The sequence below is a fragment of the Asparagus officinalis genome, chromosome 7 (assembly GCF_001876935.1).
Source record: "Asparagus officinalis chromosome 7, Aspof.V1, whole genome shotgun sequence".
NCBI lineage: Eukaryota > Viridiplantae > Streptophyta > Magnoliopsida > Asparagales > Asparagaceae > Asparagus > Asparagus officinalis.
In genome coordinates, this window is record NC_033800.1 from 28,841,933 (window position 1) to 28,859,381 (window position 17,449).

Here is a 17,449-nt window from a genome sequence, read left to right on the forward strand (position 1 = left end):
TCCTTGCCCCGTGGACGTAGGCATCTTGCCGAACCACGTAAAAATTGATTGTTTGAATTTGTGACCATTGTAATAGTTTTTAGGATCCCTCGACGCGCAGTCCTAGAGCTGACGAGAGGAAGAGCAAATATCCCACTTTGATGGGATATTAGGCTTTCAGATTCTTGTTCCCTTTGAGAAACAAGAATTCTTATCGATCTTTCTCTCTTATTGTGCACCAGAAACTCTGCCGAAATTTCCGCTGTGCACAACAAGTGGTATCAGAGCCCAGATTTCAGATCTAGGGTTTGGTTGGAAGAGTAGATCAATTTGGAAGCCCGTTTAGGACTTCGTTGGTGATAAAGGTGGGATCTTTTGGTAAAGACTCTATCTTTCAGTTTTGGATCTATTCTTTGTTCGTTGGTGCGTAAGATGTCGGGGAAAGAAGGTGCTTCGGGAGTCGAGGGTGGTTCTTCTGGCGTGAAGACCATTCAGAGTTTGAATATCCACTCTATGAAGATAGATGTGGAGAAGTTTAATGGCACAAACAACTTTGGATTAATGAAGATAGATGTGGAGAAGTTTAATGGCACAAACAACTTTGGATTATGGAGATGCGAGGTTTTGGATGTGCTGAACGCGCAGAATTTGAAGGATACCTTAGAGTTAGATGGCAAACCAGATGAGATTGAAGAGAAGGTTTGGAAAAAGATGAATCGAACGGCGTGTGGTGTGATTAGGTCTTGTTTAACTCAAGATCTAAAATATAATGTGATGAATGAGACTTCTGCAAAGAAAATTTGGGAGATTCCCGAAAGCAAGTATTTGACCAAGAGTGTGGAAAATCGCTTGCATTTGAAGAGGAGACTTTATCGTTTCCAGTTGAAGAAGGGAACCTCCATTAGAGATCACATGAACCACTACACAAAGCTTCTTGCGGATTTGGCGAATGTGGATGTCAAGATTGAAGATGAGGACAAGGCGTTGCTGTTGTTGAGTTCCTTGCCCGACGAGGAATATGAGACCTTCGTTCTTACTCTGATTAATGGGAAGGCATCACTTTCGTATAGTGAGGTCACCGCTGCACTTGTGAATTATCAACTTCGAAAGAAGGATAAGGAGGCTTCAGTTGAGCCGGTAGCAGAGGCGTTGGTCGCAAGAGGGAAGAATCCGAACCGGAAGAATTGGAAGTCACAGTCTAGAGTAGGGCATCCTACAATTGGAAAAGATTAGTATGCTTGGTGCAAGGAGACTGATCATTGGAAGAAAGACTGCCCAAAGCTCGACGAATGGATGAAGAATAAGCAGAAGGGAAAAGGGAAGCAACCATCATCAGAAGCAAACATCGTATCGCATGGAAATAATTCTGACTCTTCTATTTATTCGCTTTCTATCAGTTCTACAGATAGCTATTCGGAGGAATCTGAATGGATGTTGGATAGTGGTGCGACCTATCATGTGTGCCCTAGAAGGGAATGGTTCTCCAGTTTTGAGAAGCTGGTGGATAGTGGTGTGGTGTACATGGCTGATAACCGTGCATGCCAGATCCTTGGGATAGGAAGAATTCGCATAAAAATGTTTGACGGGACTGTTAGGGAGTTAAATGATGTGAGATATGTTCCTTCTTTGAGGAAGAACTTGATCTCGATTGGAGCTTTGGTTGGAGAGGGTCTGAAGGTTCGTGTTGAGGACATGGTTCTCGAGATTGCGAGAGACTCTCGTATTTTGATGAAGGGCGTCAGGAGGAATAACCTGTATTACTTGACTGGAGGTATAGTGGCAGGTGGAGAACTGGTGACTTCTATTGATTCGTCTAGACTGCGGCATTTGGGGCTTGGCCATTCCAGTATTGATTCCTCGCATAGATTGAAAGAGGGTGCAAAGACCTGCAGTTTGAAGTCCAGTGAACATGTTGATGTGAGCAAGAAGACCGAGGTGAAGTGTGGCACCTCTATTCACCGTGCTAAGGGTCGTTCTGGAGGAGTTCACGTGGATGTTTGGGGGCCTTCCAAGGGGGCATCATTGGGAGGTAATAGAAGTTTGGTTTCCTTTGTTGGTGACGGTTCTAGGCGTGTTTGGGTTGCAACCAAATCCCCTATGGATAAAGTCCTAGTAGTCTCTAACAATTTGAAGAAGTGTGTGATAGACAGAAAGGTGAAGGTACTCCATTCTGGTGGGAGGTACAAGATGGACCTATTTCTGTATTGGAGCCGAGCTCACAGCATTGCGAGACACTTCGTTGGAAAGGAAATCTTGGGGTAACTAGATAAGGTGACAAATTTGGAGAACCGTGCCTTGCTGGAGGAGGATCGGTGTTTGTGGTCGAGCAATGGTTTGCAGAAGAGTTTCTGGACAGAGGCTTCGACATATTTGGGTCATCCTATTAAAGAGTTGTCAACTGCTGTGATTGGAGGTAAAACTCTATTGGAAGATAGGTCTGGTAGTGTCACTTTGGTTGAGGCTTCGATGAGGAAGCCAATTGACTCTCAGCAGACGGAGAGTTTTGGACAGACCTTAGAGGTATCACAGCGGGTGGAGACTGATGCTACTCCACATTGGGTGAGGATTTTTCCACATACTCCAGGTCATTCTGCATTGGTTGGGATTCCAGCTGAGGTGACATAGCGTGGAAGTCATTTGGATTCGGATGCAGATGATGAGTTGGGTTTTGACTCGAGTGCAGCTGATAGAGGCAGTTTGGATATGACCATTGGTTCACCTCAGGTGGAGGTGTTTGAGGCCATTGGAGGTGCTATCAGCCGCAGAGTTGATGATATAGGAGAAGGGTTACGAACTCTTCTATTGGATTGAGGTCGTTCGCGGCCGTTTGGGTGAACTACATGAAGGCTTGATTCCTTGGGCAAGAGGATACGTAGGCAGTCTTTATGATGCAGCCGATTTGGTGAGCGACATCGACATTTGGGGTGAGTGTTCGCACTCCCATTTGGGTCTCAGCAAGTGAGGCATTTGGTGTAGTCGGTGTAGGCTCAGTTGTTTGGTGAGTAGACACAGTTGGTTTAGGATTGAGTGTTCGCACTCCCGTTTGGATCTCGACGTGTTGTGATTGGAGTCCGTTGTCATGAGTCCGTTGCCATGGCATACTGGGTGCAACAGTTGAGGTATTGGTTTGATCGGTGTCGGCTCAGTTTGGTAGAATCTTCGCCGAGGTGGAGATTTGAAGAGATGGTGCTCAGGATTAGGTTTTCAGGCAAACAGGTTGACGGTCCACCTGGTACGGTCGACCGCATTCGTGCACAGGAGTTTCTGGGCATCAGGATTGGTGGGGGGGGGGGGAAGTACAGTTGGCCTTTTCTTTCTTTGGCGGCTGCACAGTAGCGAGGCAGAGCAAGGTGGATTCTTTTTCGGCGGCTTTGTTTCTTGGAGAAAACACAGCAAAGAAAAAGGGTTTTGTGAAGAGAGAGAAAATATTTGGAGGCTGACCTTTTCTTGTGAAGAAAAGCAAGGAGCCTATTTGAGGGTTTAGATTGTGAGAGTTGTAAACCCATTGTATTCTTTTTCTCTTTAATAGTAGATCTCCCTCTCCTTGCCCCGTGGACGTAGGCAGTTTGCCGAACCACGTAAAATTGGTTTGTTTGAGTTTGTGGTCATTGTAATAGTTTTTTAGGATCCCTCGACGCGCAGTCCTAGAGCTGACGAGAGGAAGAGCAAATATCCCACTTTGATGGGATATTAGGCTTTCAGATTCTTGTTCCCTTTGAGAAACAAGAATTCTTATCGATCTTTCTCTCTTATTGTGCACCAGAAACTCTGCCGAAATTTCCGCTGCGCACAACACCCTGGAGGCCTTGTAGACTGATTTTTTACATTTTTTATGGCTGTGAATTTTTCTAAGAAAATCTACATAGGGTGGATGTTAACACAATATACACTTTCAGGATTAGGGGCTCTGAGGGTCCAAATTTCATACTAAAAAGCTATCATCTAGGAGAAAATTCTCAGAAACTAGCAGCATCATCACTCATCATTTATTAAGAAAGATGGTACATAGTGTTATGGAGTTCAGTCAAGATTGTGTGCGCTTTATTTTTTCTGTTTTGTTGTACTAATTATCTTTGTTCCGATAATTCCTATGACATCATTCCAAGTTAATGCACGTATTTAACTGTGTCAAGTCGTTTGTTAATTTTAGTGAAAACAATTTTCCCTTCCTTCTATATATCCAATCATCTTCTTTTATTTTCCTTCCTTCTATATATCCAAACCGAACAAAGCCTTTGTGTTTCTTAATTATAAAATTCCTATCACCTCGTTTGGTGAAAACATTTTCCCCTTCATACCCGTTGTGGGCTTCACTATTCCGAAATGGCTTGCATGCATACATTGTTTATTCAAAGTTTATGGCTGCGTTCCAGGTTTTCAATATTCCTCCCAATAACTATCTAACACTTTAGACCATACGTACTTACGTTGCTTGATCGCTCCTTTCCTCTTAAACTTGCACAACATAAACAGCAGGAGTTTAAATTTTATGTCTGTTAACTTTGATTTCTAAGCCTTTTGGGCCCATCTCTCCTTTTGTATTGCAAAACTACTGCCCCCATTAGCGACATTATACTTGATGCTGGGTTTCGTTCCTTCGTGAATGCGGGAATGGCCAAGTTGGTCTTAGCCTCAACGGTGAAGGCCTTTTCTTGCATGAGCTCTCTGGTTCGCCTCTCTGCTCTTATTTTTTGCCGAAACTTTTGACTCCTTTTACGGTGCCTCTGTTAATTCCTACTTCATCAGGTTTGTCCAGCCTCTTTGCCCACCAACCAACTATTTTGGCCTCTCATTAAAGTTTTTAGCCTTTTGGCTATCTTAAGGCTTTGACCTTCTCTTCTGTCTCTAGGGCTAAAGAGAGTTTTGTATTTTTATTAAAAAAAAGCTAATTTGAATAGGATAAAGGGTGTTGCTACAAGGATCCAAATAGGGGACCTAGTGCATGGGACAGGTGAGGTGTCACTGGTTGCATGATGCACTGTTTGAACAGTGCATCATGCAACCGGATAGTGACACCTCACATGTCCCATGCCTTGGGTCCCTAATTTGGGTCCATGAGTCATTAATGTAGGATAAATTTGAGAAAAATTCTGGCCTTGAGAGTCCCAAAAAAGAACTCATTCTAAGATTTCTAACCCTAGAAAAAAAACAACCTTTCCTTTATTCCATAACCTTCCCTGGAGGCCTTGTAGACTGATTTTTTTACATTTTTTAAGGCTGTGAAATTTTCTAATTAAGAAAATCTGCATAGGGTGGATATTAACACAATATACACTTTCAGGATTAGGGGCTCTGAGGGTCCAAATTTCATACTAAGAAGCTATCATCTTGGAGAAAATTCTCAGAAACTAGCAGCATCATCACTCATCATTTATTAAGAAAGATGGTACATAGTGTTATGGAGTTCAGTCAAGATTGTGTGCGCTTTATTTTTTCTGTTTTGTTGTACTAATTATCTTTGTTCCGATAATTCCTATGACATCATTCCAAGTTAATGCACGTATTTAACTGTGTCTAGTCGTTTGTTAATTTTAGTGAAAACAATTTTCCCTTCCTTCTATATATCCAATCATCTTCTTTTATTTTCCTTCCTTCTATATATCCAAACCGAACAAAGCCTTTGTGTTTCTTAATTATAAAATTCCTATCACCTCGTTTGGTGAAAACATTTTCCCCTTCATACCCGTTGTGGGCTTCACTATTCCGAAATGGCTTGCATGCATACATTGTTTATTCAAAGTTTATGGCTGCGTTCCAGGTTTTCAATATTCCTCCCAATAACTATCTAACACTTTAGACCATACGTACTTACGTTGCTTGATCGCTCCTTTCCTCTTAAACTTGCACAACATAAACAGCAGGAGTTTAAATTTTATGTCTGTTAACTTTGATTTCTAAGCCTTTTGGGCCCATCTCTCCTTTTGTATTGCAAAACTACTGCCCCCATTAGCGACATTATACTTGATGCTGGGTTTCGTTCCTTCGTGAATGCGGGAATGGCCAAGTTGGTCTTAGCCTCAACGGTGAAGGCCTTTTCTTGCATGAGCTCTCTGGTTCGCCTCTCTGCTCTTATTTTTCGCCGAAACTTTTGATCACTCCTTTTACGGTGCCTCTGTTAGTTCCTGCTTCATCAGGTTTGTCCAGCCTCTTTGCCCACCAACCAACTATTTTGGCCTCTCATTAAAGTTTTTAGCCTTTTGGCTATCTTAAGGCTTTGACCTTCTCTTCTGTCTCTAGGGCTAAAGAGAGTTTTGTATTTTTATTAAAAAAAAGCTAATTTGAATAGGATAAAGGGTGTTGTTACAAGGACCCAAATAGGGGACCCAGTGCATGGGACATGTGAGGTGTCACTGGTTGCATGATGTACTGTTTGAACAGTGCATCATGCAACCGGATAGTGACACCTCACATGTCCCATGCCTTGGGTCCCTAATTTGGGTCCATGAGTCATTAATGTAGGATAAATTTGAGAAAAATTCTGGCCTTGAGAGTCCCAAAAAAGAACTCATTCTAAGATTTCTAACCCTAGAAAAAAAACAACCTTTCCTTTATTCCATAACCTTCCCTGGAGGCCTTGTAGACTGATTTTTTTACATTTTTTAAGGCTGTGAAATTTTCTAATTAAGAAAATCTGCATAGGGTGGATATTAACACAATATACACTTTCAGGATTAGGGGCTCTGAGGGTCCAAATTTCATACTAAGAAGCTATCATCTTGGAGAAAATTCTCAGAAACTAGCAGCATCATCACTCATCATTTATTAAGAAAGATGGTACATAGTGTTATGGAGTTCAGTCAAGATTGTGTGCGCTTTATTTTTTCTGTTTTGTTGTACTAATTATCTTTGTTCCGATAATTCCTATGACATCATTCCAAGTTAATGCACGTATTTAACTGTGTCTAGTCGTTTGTTAATTTTAGTGAAAACAATTTTCCCTTCCTTCTATATATCCAATCATCTTCTTTTATTTTCCTTCCTTCTATATATCCAAACCGAACAAAGCCTTTGTGTTTCTTAATTATAAAATTCCTATCACCTCGTTTGGTGAAAACATTTTCCCCTTCATACCCGTTGTGGGCTTCACTATTCCGAAATGGCTTGCATGCATACATTGTTTATTCAAAGTTTATGGCTGCGTTCCAGGTTTTCAATATTCCTCCCAATAACTATCTAACACTTTAGACCATACGTACTTACGTTGCTTGATCGCTCCTTTCCTCTTAAACTTGCACAACATAAACAGCAGGAGTTTAAATTTTATGTCTGTTAACTTTGATTTCTAAGCCTTTTGGGCCCTCCTCCCTCCTCCGCCACATCCTCCCCTCCTCCCCGACCCCCTCCTCGGTTGGGATCCCAGCTTAATAGAACTGTAAGTTCAAAGTGCATTCTTTTGTCTACTTAACATAAATTCATTTTCATACATATACAAATTTCTTGCAAAATTTTAGTTTCCTTAGCTATTTCCTTTTGTAGACCTCTTGGATTGAGAGGACTGGCTTCCAAGGCGTCGTTTTGCACCCAAGGGAGCTCTCTGTTACTGATTCTGATGACAAGAGCAAGTGGCTCTGGCACTGGCTCATGCTGAAAACGTGAGAAACTCTCTTAACCAAACTTTGTTTTTTGTGACTAATTAAATTGTAGAAAAGCCCCAGTTTTATGATGGTATTTTTTTCAACATAAATTAATGAAATACTCCGAACATCATCATGTTTGTACGAAGATGTTCTAATAAAATTTGTATTTGAACCAATCTATGGGTCAATCCGAATCAATCCACTAATTTTGGGTCCAGGTATAACTTAAAACGCATAGTAATTACTTACAGTATATTTCTATGTCTGAAAACAAATTAACAATGAAAATATAAAGGTAACTCCATTAAGCACTTCTGCAGTTCTATTGTTTGTTGTCAACCAAACAATATCTAATACTAATAAATACTCTTTTCATGCTTCTAATTCTGCAGTCGAGATCACGAGAACATCAAGGTTCCCCAGCTCGTAGGAGATGAAGTATACATCGAGGATTTGTACCTAATTCAGTGCACCCAAAAAAAAAAGAAGAGGAAGAGGGAAATTTGTTTGCTTTAGATTTGAGTTTTGAGTTCATTGTTTACTGCACATTATTGTAGATTGGTTCTACTAAGGAAATGGGATGGTGGGTTGGGACTGTAACTTCCTGATGTATTTTTGTTTGATGAGTTGAAATCATTTGTAATGATAATTTTGATCCAATTAGAGTTCACTTTAGGAGTATTGTTATGTTTCTTAGTTATTCAACTTTAAATAGGAAAATGAGGGAACATATATGTATCACAATTAACCATAAATGTGACAAATAAGCATATTATGTGATATTTCAATATTATATGTGACAATTCAATCTTACATGTGACAGTTCTACCTTATATGTGATATTTAGATCTGATTTGTGATATTTGTTATTTATACGTGATATTTGGGTGTTATATGTGATATTTGGGTATTGCTTGTGATATTTGTTGTTTATACGTGACATTTGGGTGTTGTATATGATATTTGAGTGTTGCTTATGACATTTGTTGTTTATACATGACATTTGGGTGTTGTATGTGATATTTGGGTGTTGTATATGATATCTGGGTGTTGCTTGTGATATTTGTTGTTTATACGTGACACATGACTGTAATTTGTGATATTTGACTGTAATTCGTTGATAGTGACACAATTTGTGATATTTGACTGTAATTTGTTGATAGTGAATGTGTCACGTATAAACAACACAATTTGTGATATTTGACTGTAATTTGTTGATAGTGAATGTGTCACGTATAAACAATAAATATCACAAATAATACCCAAATATCACATACAACAGATATAAGTCACATCTAATAGAGTCATTCCACATGTGCTTATTTGTCACATGATATGCTTATTTGTCACATGTGGAATGACTATTAGATGTGGCTTATATCATATACAACCCATATAACATTGAAATATCACATGATATGCTTATTTATCACATGTGGAATGACTCTATTAGATGTGACTTATATCCATTGTATGTGATATTTGGCTGTAATTTTTTGATAGTGAATGTGTCACGTACAAACAACAAATATCATAAACAACACCCAAATATCACATACAACACCCAAATATCACATACAACATCCAAATGTTACGTATAAACAACAAATGTCACAAGCAATACCCAAATATCACATACAACACCCAAATATAATATACAACACCCAAATATCACAAATCATATCTAAATATCACATATAATGTGGAACTATCACATGTAAGATTGAATTGTCATATATAACATTGAAATATCACATGATATGCTTATTTGTCACATTTACGGTTAATTATGATACATATATGTTCCCTCATTTTCCTATTTAACCTTGAATAACTAAGAAACATAACAACACTCCTAATTTGAACTCTAATTGGATCAAAATCATCCTTATAAAGAATTTCAACCCATCAAACAAAAATACATCAGGAAGTTATAATCCCAACCCACCATCCTATTTCCTTATATATGATATTTAGATCTGATTTGTGACTTTTGAGTATTAAATATGGCATTGAGACCTCATATGTGACGTTAACGTATTACATATGAATGTTAGATGTGTACTTCATCTATAAGATATATTTCTAGATGTACACTTCATCTTGTTAAAAATTGTAAATTGAAGTTTAGAGAGATGTGTTTTGCCTCAAGTGTTGCTCAACGTATTTCAAAATTATTGGAGTTTGCTGCATACAAGTATACGTTCGCCTGTTATGTGTGACATTTACTCGTCTCATGTGGCAATACTCTATTATATGTGACTCTTATCTGTGTTCTGTGATATTTTGTCGTTGCTTGTGACAGTTGTCGTTTATATGTGACTTTGTAGTTAATTTTTATTTGACACACATATATGGTCATATCACTTCTAATGTTACTGAATCTTTTAACAATTGGATTTGTGTGGCGAAAACACTTCTTATTTGTGATATGATGAATCACATTCGTGTGCAAATTACGGAAATGATGAATACTCGCCACGAGATGGCAACAAAAAATTCTCCAAGAAATTTGCATGGAGAGCACTCTTGAAGTCTCACATTCTATAGTTGAAAAGAGGTTAAATCACACTGTAATGTATACATATCACATAACAGCAGCATATGTTATGGATAATGAGTATGTCACACAGAATGTAAAAATATCACATAACAGCAGCATATGTCACACATAATACCAAAATGTCACAGGAAACTATCATATGTGATATACACGCAGCATATGCCACACAGAATGCATAAACATCACATAAAAACAGCATATGTGACATGAAACTGTCATATGTCACATGAAACTATCATATGTCACATAATCAAGTGTAATAAATCATATAAATATTAAAAACTTGAATAACATAGCAAATATCACATATTATCTATAAATATCACATATTGACTATAAATATCACATAAAAGGACACTTGGATATTAATATAGAAAAAAATAAAAGAAAAGAAAATAAGAACCATTACATAGACATTTAGAAGAGGAGAAGCACACCCCCATACCATAACTAAACAAACCAAGCCATTAACACAACAACATCCAAGCAGAACTTATACGAACAGGGTCTTTTTTTCCTCCTCCTTTCCTCTAATCCCTCTAAATTTATTAATCCCTCGATCTCTCAAGATCAACTCTCATTTGTACTCCAGGATCATGTTGTTCCCAAGAGCCAAGCCAATGCAAGCCCTGAGGATGTTCTCCAGCATCGCCCTCTGCTTTGAGAGTGCATTCACTACTGGTGTGCTTGGAACCTATTACAAAAGCACCAAACAGTAAGATAATTAGATGATCAAAAGTTTTAATAAACTAATTTTTAATACCAAACTTCATCTTCAGAGCTCGAGCATGGGAGAAGAGCGTAACGGTAATAACTGGTTATATAAATAAACTTCACAATAGTTAATTTAGTCGATCCGTATTTTCACTTCATTTTCTCTAAAACGGAGTTTTTATTATGGATTTACTTTAATAAAAATTCAATATGAAATTCAATCCTGGCCTAGTTTTTGTCCCTTGGGGTGCAAAACGACGCCTTGGAAGCCAGTCCTCTCAATCCAAGAGGTCTACAAAAAGAAATAGCTAAGGAAACTAAAATTTTACAAGAAATTTGTATATGTATGAAAATGAATTTATGTTAAGTAGACAAAAGAATGCACTTTGAACTTACAGTTCTATTAAGCTGGGATCCCAACCGAGGAAGGGGTCGGGGAGGAGGGGGAAGGGGAAGGGGGAGGAGGAGAGGATGTGGCGGAGGAGGGAGGAGGAGAGCGAGCGGAGGCGGCAGGAAGGGGGAGGAGCGGATGGAGCGAGGAGGGGTCGGGGAGGAGGCGGGAAGGGGAGCAGGAGAGGATGTGGCGCGAGGAGGAGGAGGAGGAGGAGGGAGGGTGAGGGGAGGGGAGGGCGACGGGACGACGCCGAGGAGGGGGCGTGGAGGAGGGGGAAGGCGGGGAGGAAGGATTGCGCGCGACAAGAGGGAGGAGGAGACACATAACGGAGGAGGAAGGGGGAGGAGGCTGCGGCGTCGGCGGTGGTGGGGGAGGGAGAGGTCTTGAGCCAGATTAGGTCAGCTTGAGGATGAAAGGGATTAAGTTTTAAATGGGGAAGAAGGGTAATTTGGGAATGAATTTCTTGGGCTGTGGGAAGAAGGGGTTGGTTGCACTTATGTTTCAATTTAAGGGCTTGGGGGTTATGATTTTTGGGCTGGGGAGGAGGATGCATTGACCAACTTTTTTGGGTTCCTCCAAGCAATTTTCCCATTTAATAATTTTTATCACATGAACAAGAGAAGGTAATAATCATTGTTTCTCAACTACTACCGGTACTTGTTTTTCCTTTTTTTTTTATGGCGTCAATATGGCCATGTGGCTAGTGGTACTTTGCTCAAACCTTGAAATGCAACATTTTCTTTTCTTTTCTTTTTTTTGGCAATTTATCCTTCATTAATTCTGACTACTGAAATGTCATCAAAATGGGTTCTAGATTGATATGTGGTATATATATTTACTCCTTTTCACCTGCGTAATTTTCTTTCCTCCCATGTTTCTACAGCGTGACCATTATGTGTCCAAAATTCCAGTAATAATAAGGATCATACTCGAATGTTCCCTTCCGGACCATTCTGCATGTGAACTCCATTTTCTTCTTGGCCTTTCACCTTTATCTTCCCTACTCTTCCGGTCAACTATTGCTGCTGTAATCTATATATGTTGTGATTTGGCAAGTACTTAATTTCCAAGTGGTAATCTTGATGCCTCATTCTTCTATGGAGATGTCGTTGGATGTGCTCGACTTTTTCGAAAGACCCAATCCAAATTATCAAGCGTGAGGGATAGAAACACCTCCATCTAATACGTACTCATTCTTCAGTGAGATATCACTATCCTAGGAATTAAGCTGATCTCTCTAAATTATTGAGTGCAAGCCATGGAAATTAGGCATGCACACTGGTACAAAATGAGGCATCCTAGACAAAATATTAGTGATATTTGGTAGCATGCTTCACAAATTAATTAGGACCTCGAACATCTCCCTTCTGTTTCTGAAATCCACCAATCAAGTTGCCTGTCCCAATTTATTGAAAACTGTATATATCAACTTTTATGATAAGTTAAGGCAGAACTTTTATTAGATTAATCTTTAGGAATCTTTCTGCTGTAACTAGCTAGCAACTATATATACCTTGACCATATAGTTAGAGTGTGGTGATGAAAGTTTTGGTTGTACACTGTTTATTGAGTTCGCATGTTCTAATTCTCCCGTCGAGGCTAGATCTGAACATTGAAGTGGATCATATAGCAAGTAAGGCTTTAGATATGAGAAGCAGTTCGGGGCGCGAAGGACGACACGCTTTGTGAGATAATACTCGGAAGGTGAAAAGGAAGCTGTCTGTCAGATCCACAAATAATTTATGGTGTCTGATATAGTTGAACTGCAGATTTTTCTATCGAACAAGCTAATTATCGCCATCTTTATGGCCGCCCTTAGGAAGTAGAATCCGTGCTTGGTCAGGGATATTGGTTGACTCTACAGAAGCAAGGCAAAGCTTGCAAACTGCACCGCACAGGATTGGACGTGGTTAGTTTTATTGTTGACAGTGCCAGTGATATTTTTTGAGTAGATCAGAGCGAGAGGAGAGACTAGACAATTACCATGGTCTCCAAGGAGGAGCTATGACAGACCACCATCATTGCCCACCCTTAGGAGTATAGCTAGCAGAAAATAGCGAAAGCGATAAAACGTACTAGAGCGCTGAGGATTTTCTATCAATAATCCAAATCTTTTGTTGTCACGGACTTTTTCGATCCATAATCAAGATACTATTATTTGTTTCTGAACATAGGAATGGATGTAGATTCCTTTATGTTTTATGTAGAATTTTATACTTTCACTCGTCACAAGGGTTATATGGTTTTCAGTGAGATGAGGTGCATGACTTTGGTTATTGAATGATGACATGAACGAGGGTAATTTAATGAGTTGGGAATAGGTGGCTAGAGGTGGATCAGCATCAACAATCATACTTCTATCATGAAGCAGTATCCGTACCCGACACTTCATGGACACTCGTTGAATATATGTATATACATTTATGCAAACAAGTACTCAATTATACAATACATATTTTAATTTAAAACAATCGTCATGCACTTGTCAAACATATATCCCACGCTTCACATCCACTTTCTGAAACTGTTTAGTAAGGGTTTGATTCGTATCAAGCCATTTTATAAAGGGTTGTTTACATGTCTAGTTCAGACCATCCCATGCGTTTCAACCATGTTTTTGTACCCTGCCTTTTATAAATTTGCCTAGTCTGATACTCATACCTGCACCTGTACCCTTATCCATGCAATTTAGTTCACTGGAGAGCAGCTATTGCTGTTGAGAGAGCAGTTCAAGGTCTTTCAATTGAACTGAGAAGCAAATGAAATGGCTGATCTTTGATTGCTACCAATCTTTTCAGTGAATGATTTGAGATGCCTGAGCTGTTAGACGAGATAGCTCCCTTAAGCCTCTTTCTTATCTAAACTCTTCTCTTCTTCAACATATTTCCTTCCGCTCATCTTTCCCTCATTTTTTCCATCAAAATTGTTTAAAGACAGTTCTTGGTCTTGGGTAAAAGACTTCCAGGGGCTTAACAGACTTAACTTAGCACATCATGTTCAATGATTAGCTCACATTTTGGTTTGCTTCCTAACCCTAAATCTCTACAAATTCCCACTAGAACCTTGTAGTTTTTTTAGCCTAATTTGATTTCAACCATTTCACGCAAGGAAATAAGAAAAGGGGGAGAAAAAACTTTGTATTGTTTGCTGGTTGTTTTATTAAGGAATCACTTGTTCAAGTTTTTTCTTTGGGAACAATTAATTAACATTGATCATGATTTTGATCTGTTAATAACTAAACAATGTTACTTGTGTTTGATCTCAGTTGCCTTAATTCTGACAATATTAATGTTTGCTAATTGATAATGATTTTGTCATCTGGATTTATGTTCTCAATTCTTAGGCTCTTAGCATCTTTTAGCATTATCTTCAAGTGCTTTGCATTAGTTTCACACTGGTTAACTTATTGCATGCTTTGCCAGCTATCATGATGTATGGTCTAGAAAAGAAACCTCTTTATCTGGGAAGCACGGATACAAACAGTGAGGGCAGTCTGTGAACTAATTGGTAATTGGCTTCAGTTTTCGAGATTCCAATTGAATCCTAACCTAATATAAAAAAGTTATATCCCTCACATTTTATAAAATTTTTATCGCCCCTTTATCTATGCGTGTTTAACATTTGTTTAAAGGGTTCATGAATGCTAGGTGTCTGACATTATACCATTATATATATTTGTCTTCAAAGATGGCACTGTTTTGCCATGCATGCAATTCTTTAGGCTCTTTAATTTTGACATAGTTCTGGTGTGGCTGATAAACTTCAGGCATTTTGCAGGTAGGTTCTATGATGTTTTGACACCGACGGAGGAGTTAATTTGACGTTTCGATGTTTCATAGCTCGTCATTAACTCAATACGTTGTAGTGTGAGCAATTAATTGTTAACGTGTTGAAAAGAACTATAATTTGTAGTCAAGTTAGAGCCTCCTTCAACCGATCCTTTTACTTCTACTAGTTTTTATGCACGTGCATTGCACGTGGTTAAATATCACAATTATTCATTTTTAGTTTATTTTCTTACTAAAATTTGTTCTTCGATTTCGGTTTTTTCTCACTTATGTCCCTAAAATTTAATATTGTGATTATTTATCTTTTTAAATATTTGTTTGAGTGGGCTACATGAAAAAACTAATATCTGTTTGAATGCGCTACACGAAAACAACGTGAGGCCAATTTGAATCTTCATGTTATTTAAATCGACATGAAAGGATGCTTCACCTAAGGAAGTACAATGTTGTAAAAGTAAAAAAATATTTGAAAAATAGCATTATAATAGCAAGAGAAATAATTAAAGCCAATGAGCCTAGACAATTTGATTAGAAGTGGCTACATGGCACAAAAGAGAATATGTATTTCATTCATAATCATTGATAGACTTCATTGAAAACCATAAAATAAATATTAATGCTAACTCTAATATAATTTTATATGATATAAAAGCATCCACAGAATAAGTATATAAATACATACTTATTTTGGCATTGATAAATTCTAGGAAGGTCGAGATTTAGATCGTCAACTTTTTGGCATTATTGTTCTAACTATCTAGATTACAATTAGACTACTAAATCTGCAATTGGCAAATAACTAAAATGTTTTTAAGAAAAAAAAACAAGGTTGTTCTTTCATTTATTTGACACTGTAATGTTATTTCCTAACATAGAATTTGAATACATAGAACATATCATTATGTAATACTTCCTGATATATGTAAACGGAAAAAAGAAGCGGCAAAAATATCGACAATACTCGAGGAACAAACCGAGCAGAATAGAATCTTCATAGAAAACTTCCGTATGTAATAGCAACAAATAAGCACTAAAACATATCTAAAAAGATCCTTTTTCTCCATAATTTACTTTAGATATTTTCAACAGTTTCTGCGGCTGTGCTTAGCACAAATAAAACCATAGTACTAAAGAATAAAAAAAATCCCTGAATTCATATAAAATAGAGGTCCATTAAAAGTTTTCTATAGCAGACTTCATGCCTCTTATCATTTTTCTTGTTGAGTCGAGACTTTTCGAGTACGAAGAAAGACATGGAACAACTTCATTTAGGATTGGAGTGCAAGTATCATGCTCAAAGTCATGACTACATAATCTGCTTGAATAGTTCCCATAATTACGGTACTCGAACAGAATTTTGTCATCAGCGATACTGATAACTTTGGGTAATTGTGGTGAACCTAAACAACTCTCTCGGTAATTTTCAGTACAGACGCTCAACATCTCAATCCAATTCTTATTATCCTTGAGCAAACATATCTTCACCCGAGGTTTTTTTATATGTAACAAGCGCAACGCAAACATGCTCTCTTAGCTCATGTATAGTTATACAACAATCTCTCTTAAGTGGGTGTATGAGCGATCGATGTAACTTCAAACTTCTCATGTTTGATATCGAACGTAAGGACAACCATGCAGTAGCCTTCATCTTCTTCTAGGTAATTTGAACATCATGATTATTTAAATTAATAAAAAATAGAGTTAAAATAAAAAAGAAAATAAACTTTTTTGTGGGATTGATCATCTACTCAATAATCTCTCTCTTAAATAAAATATTGTTATTATTTTTTAACCCAAACTGTAGTCACGTGATCTACTATTTTTGAGTTATAAACACATTAATCTAGTACAACATCTCTATTTATTAGTATCTTGAAGTCTTTAAAAAATGGATGATCATTCAATTCACAAAGGAATTTTACATATGAATTTACTTATAATATGTCCATTAAATTTTTAGTTAACTTTACATTGAGTTTGCTACTTGTAATACTGTTGGTAATGTCATTACCTTTCCTCTTTAAAGATTTTACTGGAATATGTCGAACATTATTGTTAAGACTCATCGATAACAATATGTGGAATTTTGTGTCGTTTGAGATTCATCGATAACAATATAATTTAAATAAAGTAGATACAAGCTTTCATAAATATATTGAAAAAATGAACTATATAAGCAGCGGCAGGAGAACTTGATAGAAAAAATGGACTTGAAAAAGGCAAGTGAAAAAAAAATTTAAAATGAGGAAATGAGGCTGGATGTGGATATGATTGTATCATATGTATTTGTACTTAAGGAGGTATTTCATATATATTGGTACTAAATAATAAGTGGCTTAAGTCGATGTTTCCATGCTCAAAACGTTTTATAGGATCACATAAGCAAAATAATATGGTAATAAGATCTGAAACACTTTGTGAACTGCCTTTGTCC

At 37.8% G+C, this 17,449-nt stretch overlaps 1 long non-coding RNA gene across 1 annotated transcript; it reads left to right on the forward strand.

The window, feature by feature from the left end:
* LOC109849686 lies at nt 7,313–8,005 on the forward strand. The gene is made up of 3 exons (XR_002249201.1): nt 7,313–7,351; nt 7,456–7,571; nt 7,949–8,005. It is a non-coding gene; the product is annotated as an uncharacterized LOC109849686 (long non-coding RNA).